General features: G+C 46.6%; 1 non-coding gene across 1 annotated transcript in view; it reads left to right on the top strand.

The window, feature by feature from the left end:
- Positions 1 to 3294: 3294 nt before the first annotated feature.
- LOC131932582 (small subunit ribosomal RNA) overlaps positions 3295 to 5000 on the top strand; it is a 1846-nt gene continuing 140 nt past the window's right edge. Inside the window, exon 1 of the ribosomal RNA XR_009384629.1 lies at positions 3295 to 5000. This exon is cut by the window's right edge and continues 140 nt beyond it. This is a non-coding gene — a ribosomal RNA (small subunit ribosomal RNA).

The following is a 5000-nucleotide window of genomic DNA, read 5'->3' on the forward strand; positions in this document are numbered from 1 at the left end:
ATCTATGTGAAAATAAAAACACGGTGTAAGAGTTTTCAAACCTCGGTAATGCCGTCTAAGACCAACTAGTCGACCGAAGGGACAGTAGTTTTCCGGTCGATAAGACATATCAGCCCGGTATCGCCAAAGTTAATTACGATCGGTCATAATAAACTAAATTTAAAATAAATAAATAACCCAAACGTGTGTATACATCATGTGGTACGTATTCAGTTCTATTCTAACTGGAATATATATTTTAAGAATCAATGAACTTAAGTTTTAAAACCAAACCGAAATCGCGCGAGTCGTCGTTGTAAAACTAGATTTAACAAACGGCTGCGTAATATTAGACTTAAAAATATTATATAATATCCTCTATTGATTAAATAGTGAAAAATAAGCTTCAATGTAGCTTAATCTAGTACAAAATCTAAAAGTTGTGATAAATTAAATTGAAATTAAACACGATAGACTTAAATCTAGAGTTAAGGAATAAAACCGACCCGCGAACCAGCTACTAAATGGTTCGATAAGACTTATCTCAAATACAATCGTTTTCTATCAGTGTTATGCCTTCAATCGATACTTTTTGATGAAATAAATACTTAAATGATTTAATGAATGCATATATACATGTAATTAATGAGTGAAAGTATGTATAAAGTATTAGATAAATTAATAATAAACCGACCCAGCTACTAAATGGTTCGATAAGACTTATCTCAAATACAATCGTTTTCTGTAATTGTTATGCCTTAAATTGATAATTTTTAGTTAAACAAATACTTAACTAATGAAATAAATACATAGATAAATGTATTTAATGAATTAAAGTATGTATAAAGTATTATATAAATTAATAATAAACCGAATCCGACCAAATTTAAATCTAAAACCACGATCGGCGGCGTAATGAAGTGTATCGTAAACCCGTTTTTTTTATAATTTAAAATGTAATGACAGAACTCCCAAAACAACAATACACATACATATTAGTACTATGGTGAATTGTAGTTGTATTAGGACCGTAATTATAGTTAATTAAGGAACCATTCATTGTCTTCGCTCTGTTATGTACGTCGTCGTTTAATCGACACGGCATATTTGGCTTGAATCTAGAAAAATTCAAACTCTAACCCTAAGGTAGACAGGCAGGGTAAATAAATGTGGGTGATCTCTCATAAAATTGTCTTCTAGGAATTATTTTTATATAGACTATCTTTTCTGTAGAGTTTAAGTGGACAAGCGCGGACGAAATAGAGCGCAAAATTTAAAATGAATTAAAAATTTTCATCAGACCGGAAGTAGGCATAACCTAGGCGCCATGTTTCCGTCGTACAAGTTTTCACCGTTGCAGTCACCGTTTCAATCGCTCTTCGTGTGGACGTGTATTATTTCTAGTCATGTGTTGTGTAGATGATTCGCTTAAGGTAGGTGTTCGGACTTATTTCTTTAATATTAATTAAACCGTATTTGCCTTGTCGGCCTTAAAATAAAGCTATTTTTTTTTCATCGCAATCGAAGTGTTAGATCTAGAATCTAGTTCCCGCCTCCGCTTCGCTAATTCGACTTAATGTAACTATGACACAACTATTAAATCTAGAGTCTCTATTTTAATTAAATAATTAGGAATTCTATCTCTAGATGATATCTAATCTATTCCCACACGTGTGTGCAAGTAGGATTTAACGTCAGAACAGGTGTGGTGGTCTAGGCGTCGCTATTTTTGACGGTAGGAATTTTTTTTTTAAATTCGTAAAATTTTATATAGACTTTATATAGCAATTTACTAAGACCGACCCTAACGCCCAGTAAATATTTAATTACCACATTGTTATGGACACGGTGTATTAGGTAGGGCCGAGGGCTATCCATAGGTACCAATTTTTAAATTTTGTGACAATTAGGAGCCGAGTTATAAAATAAATTTAAAATACTGGTTCTGGTCTTAGACTTTATATAGCAATTTACTAAGACCGACCTTAATACCCATTAATTATTTAATTAGCGCATAGTTATGGACATCCTGTATTAGGTTGGGCCCAGGGCTATCCGTAGGTACCAAGTTTATAATTTTGTGACGATTATTAGTCGAGTTATAAAATAAATAAAAAAAACTGGTTCTGGTTTGCACTACATTTCTTTCTTCTTTAACGGCGGACTCCCGGTCCAGCCCCATGGGTTACCCGTGAGCCGGGGCCTCGTTAGCCTGGACGGCTCCGATGTGACCGCGGATTGTTGTGGCCCGCCTCAGCCCGAGTCGAGATCACCCTTCCGATCGAAGGTGGACGCCATAGGGCGCCCGGGATAGCCCGGGGCGCTGTTCGTCACCCGAGCGCAGGGGCGCCGGGAGACGCCCCCGGTGAAGTTTGGCGGGTGATTCTGGTAGAGCTCCCCACCCCGATCGCAGGACACCCCTCGCCGCCCGCCCAGGTGTCGAGGTGGCCGCGGGGGAACTCGGGGCGTTTTGGCTCCCCCTTGTGCCGGAGCGGCGCCCTCGGTCCCAGAACGCCCCTGGCGGGTGATTCGCATGCCCCCTGGGGTGGGGAACGCGGGTGGGTGGTCGTAAAGCGTGTAACCGCAGTGGGGGCGGCCCCTTAGTCGGGGGCGCCAAAGTTGGCACCCCACCTGGGGCGCCCCCCGGAAGTGTGGCGCCCGCGCGAGTGAGCCCCGTAGATGCGCCCCGACACCCCCGCGCCGCCCCCCGGGTCGCGGCACCCCCGGCGCCCTCCGTGCGGGCTCCCCTCATGGGGCGGCACCCCGGTCCTCCCCGAGACTATGTACCCGATTTTTCGGTTTAACACTAGAGGTATGGGCAGAAATACGGCGGTTAAAACGGTCTGTATCTACTATTGTGGAGGTGAGTGTCGGTGAAGCCTCTATGTGACGCTAGGATCCGCGCTCCCTCGCAGCCAGCGACATGTGCCCGATCTGACCGTGCGTGGCTCAGTCTCCCGACTAGCTTCCCGGTAAAATGCGGGCTCGGCGCGCAGGTCGCGCCAGTGAAGGTAAAAGTACGTGTCCGTAGCGTGAAGCCAGCGGCGACGCGCAGTGCTAACGCAACCAAGCAGTATTGGTGGCTCGATAAAAGTCTCGCACTGGCCCAGCCCTCGGAACGGGCGACGGGTCTGCAAAACGCAGTCGGCTCGATGCAAATCGAGAGATTTCCCGGCGACGCCGTGTTTACGGTGAAGGGGGAAATGTGAGCGGTCCGATGTGAAAAAATCCGGGAATGCCGGGATCCGTTCTCTCGCTAGAGCGTTGTCTCCCGTCCCGCGATGTGTTGTGGAAAAACGTCTCGCAAACGATAGCTATCTGGTTGATCCTGCCAGTAGTCATATGCTTGTCTCAAAGATTAAGCCATGCATGTCTAAGTTCACACTGTCCCATGGTGAAACCGCGAATGGCTCATTAAATCAGTCGAGGTTCCTTAGATGACACGATCCTACTTGGATAACTGTGGCAATTCTAGAGCTAATACATGCAATCGAAGCTCCGACCTTTATCGGGAAGAGCGCTTTTATTAGTTCAAAACCAATCGGCGCGGCCTCGCAAGGGGTTGCGTCGTCCCATTTGGTGACTCTGGATAACTTTGTGCTGATCGCATGGCCTCGCGCCGGCGACGCATCTTTCAAATGTCTGCCCTATCAAATGTCGATGGTACGTGATATGCCTACCATGTTTGTAACGGGTAACGGGGAATCAGGGTTCGATTCCGGAGAGGGAGCATGAGAAACGGCTACCACATCCAAGGAAGGCAGCAGGCGCGCAACTTACCCACTCCCGGCACGGGGAGGTAGTGACGAAAAATAACAATACGGGACTCTTTCGAGGCCCCGTAATTGGAATGAGTACACTTTAAACCCTTTAACGAGGATCTATTGGAGGGCAAGTCTGGTGCCAGCAGCCGCGGTAATTCCAGCTCCAATAGCGTATATTAAAGTTGTTGCAGTTAAAAAGCTCGTAGTTGGATCTCAGGCGCAGGCGGGCGGTCCGGCTCGCGCCGGCTCACTGCCCGTATCTCCTGCCCTACCGTCTGTCGGCTCTCTCCCGCGGGTGCTCTTCACTGAGCGTCCCGGGTGGCCGACGCGTTTACTTTGAAAAAATTAGAGTGTTCAAAGCAGGCCTCGCTGCCTGAATAATGGTGCATGGAATAATGGAATAGGACCTCGGTTCTATTTTGTTGGTTTTCGGAATTGGAGGTAATGATTAACAGGGACAAACGGGGGCATTCGTATTGCTGCGTTAGAGGTGAAATTCTTGGATCGCAGCAAGACGAACTACTGCGAAAGCATTTGTCAAGAATGTTTTCATTAGTCAAGAACGAAAGTCAGAGGCGCGAAGACGATCAGATACCGTCGTAGTTCTGACCATAAACTATGCCACCTGGCCATCCGCAGGAGTTGCTTCGATGACTCTGCGGGCGGCCTCCGGGAAACCAAAGGTTTTGGGTTCCGGGGGAAGTATGGTTGCAAAGCTGAAACTTAAAGGAATTGACGGAAGGGCACCACCAGGAGTGGAGCCTGCGGCTTAATTTGACTCAACACGGGAAAACTCACCCGGTCCGGACACTGTAAGGATTGACAGATTGATAGCTCTTTCTTGATTCGGTGGGTGGTGGTGCATGGCCGTTCTTAGTTGGTGGAGCGATTTGTCTGGTTAATTCCGATAACGAACGAGACTCTAGCCTATTAAATAGTTCGCCGGTTCCTCGATGCGCCGGCGCAACTTCTTAGAGGGACGAGTGGCGTTTAGCCACACGAGATTGAGCAATAACAGGTCTGTGATGCCCTTAGATGTCCGGGGCCGCACGCGCGCTACACTGAAGAAATCAGCGTGGATGCCTCCCTGGCCCGAAAGGGCTGGGAAACCCGTTGAATCTTCTTCGTGCTAGGGATTGGGGCTTGTAATTGTTCCCCATGAACGAGGAATTCCCAGTAAGCGCGAGTCATAAGCTCGCGTTGATTACGTCCCTGCCCTTTGTACACACCGCCCGTCGCTACTATCGATTGAGCGGT

Source organism: Physella acuta, unplaced genomic scaffold (genome assembly GCF_028476545.2).
Source record: "Physella acuta isolate Inbredline_101_S28 unplaced genomic scaffold, ASM2847654v3 ptg002221l, whole genome shotgun sequence".
Taxonomy (NCBI): domain Eukaryota; kingdom Metazoa; phylum Mollusca; class Gastropoda; family Physidae; genus Physella; species Physella acuta.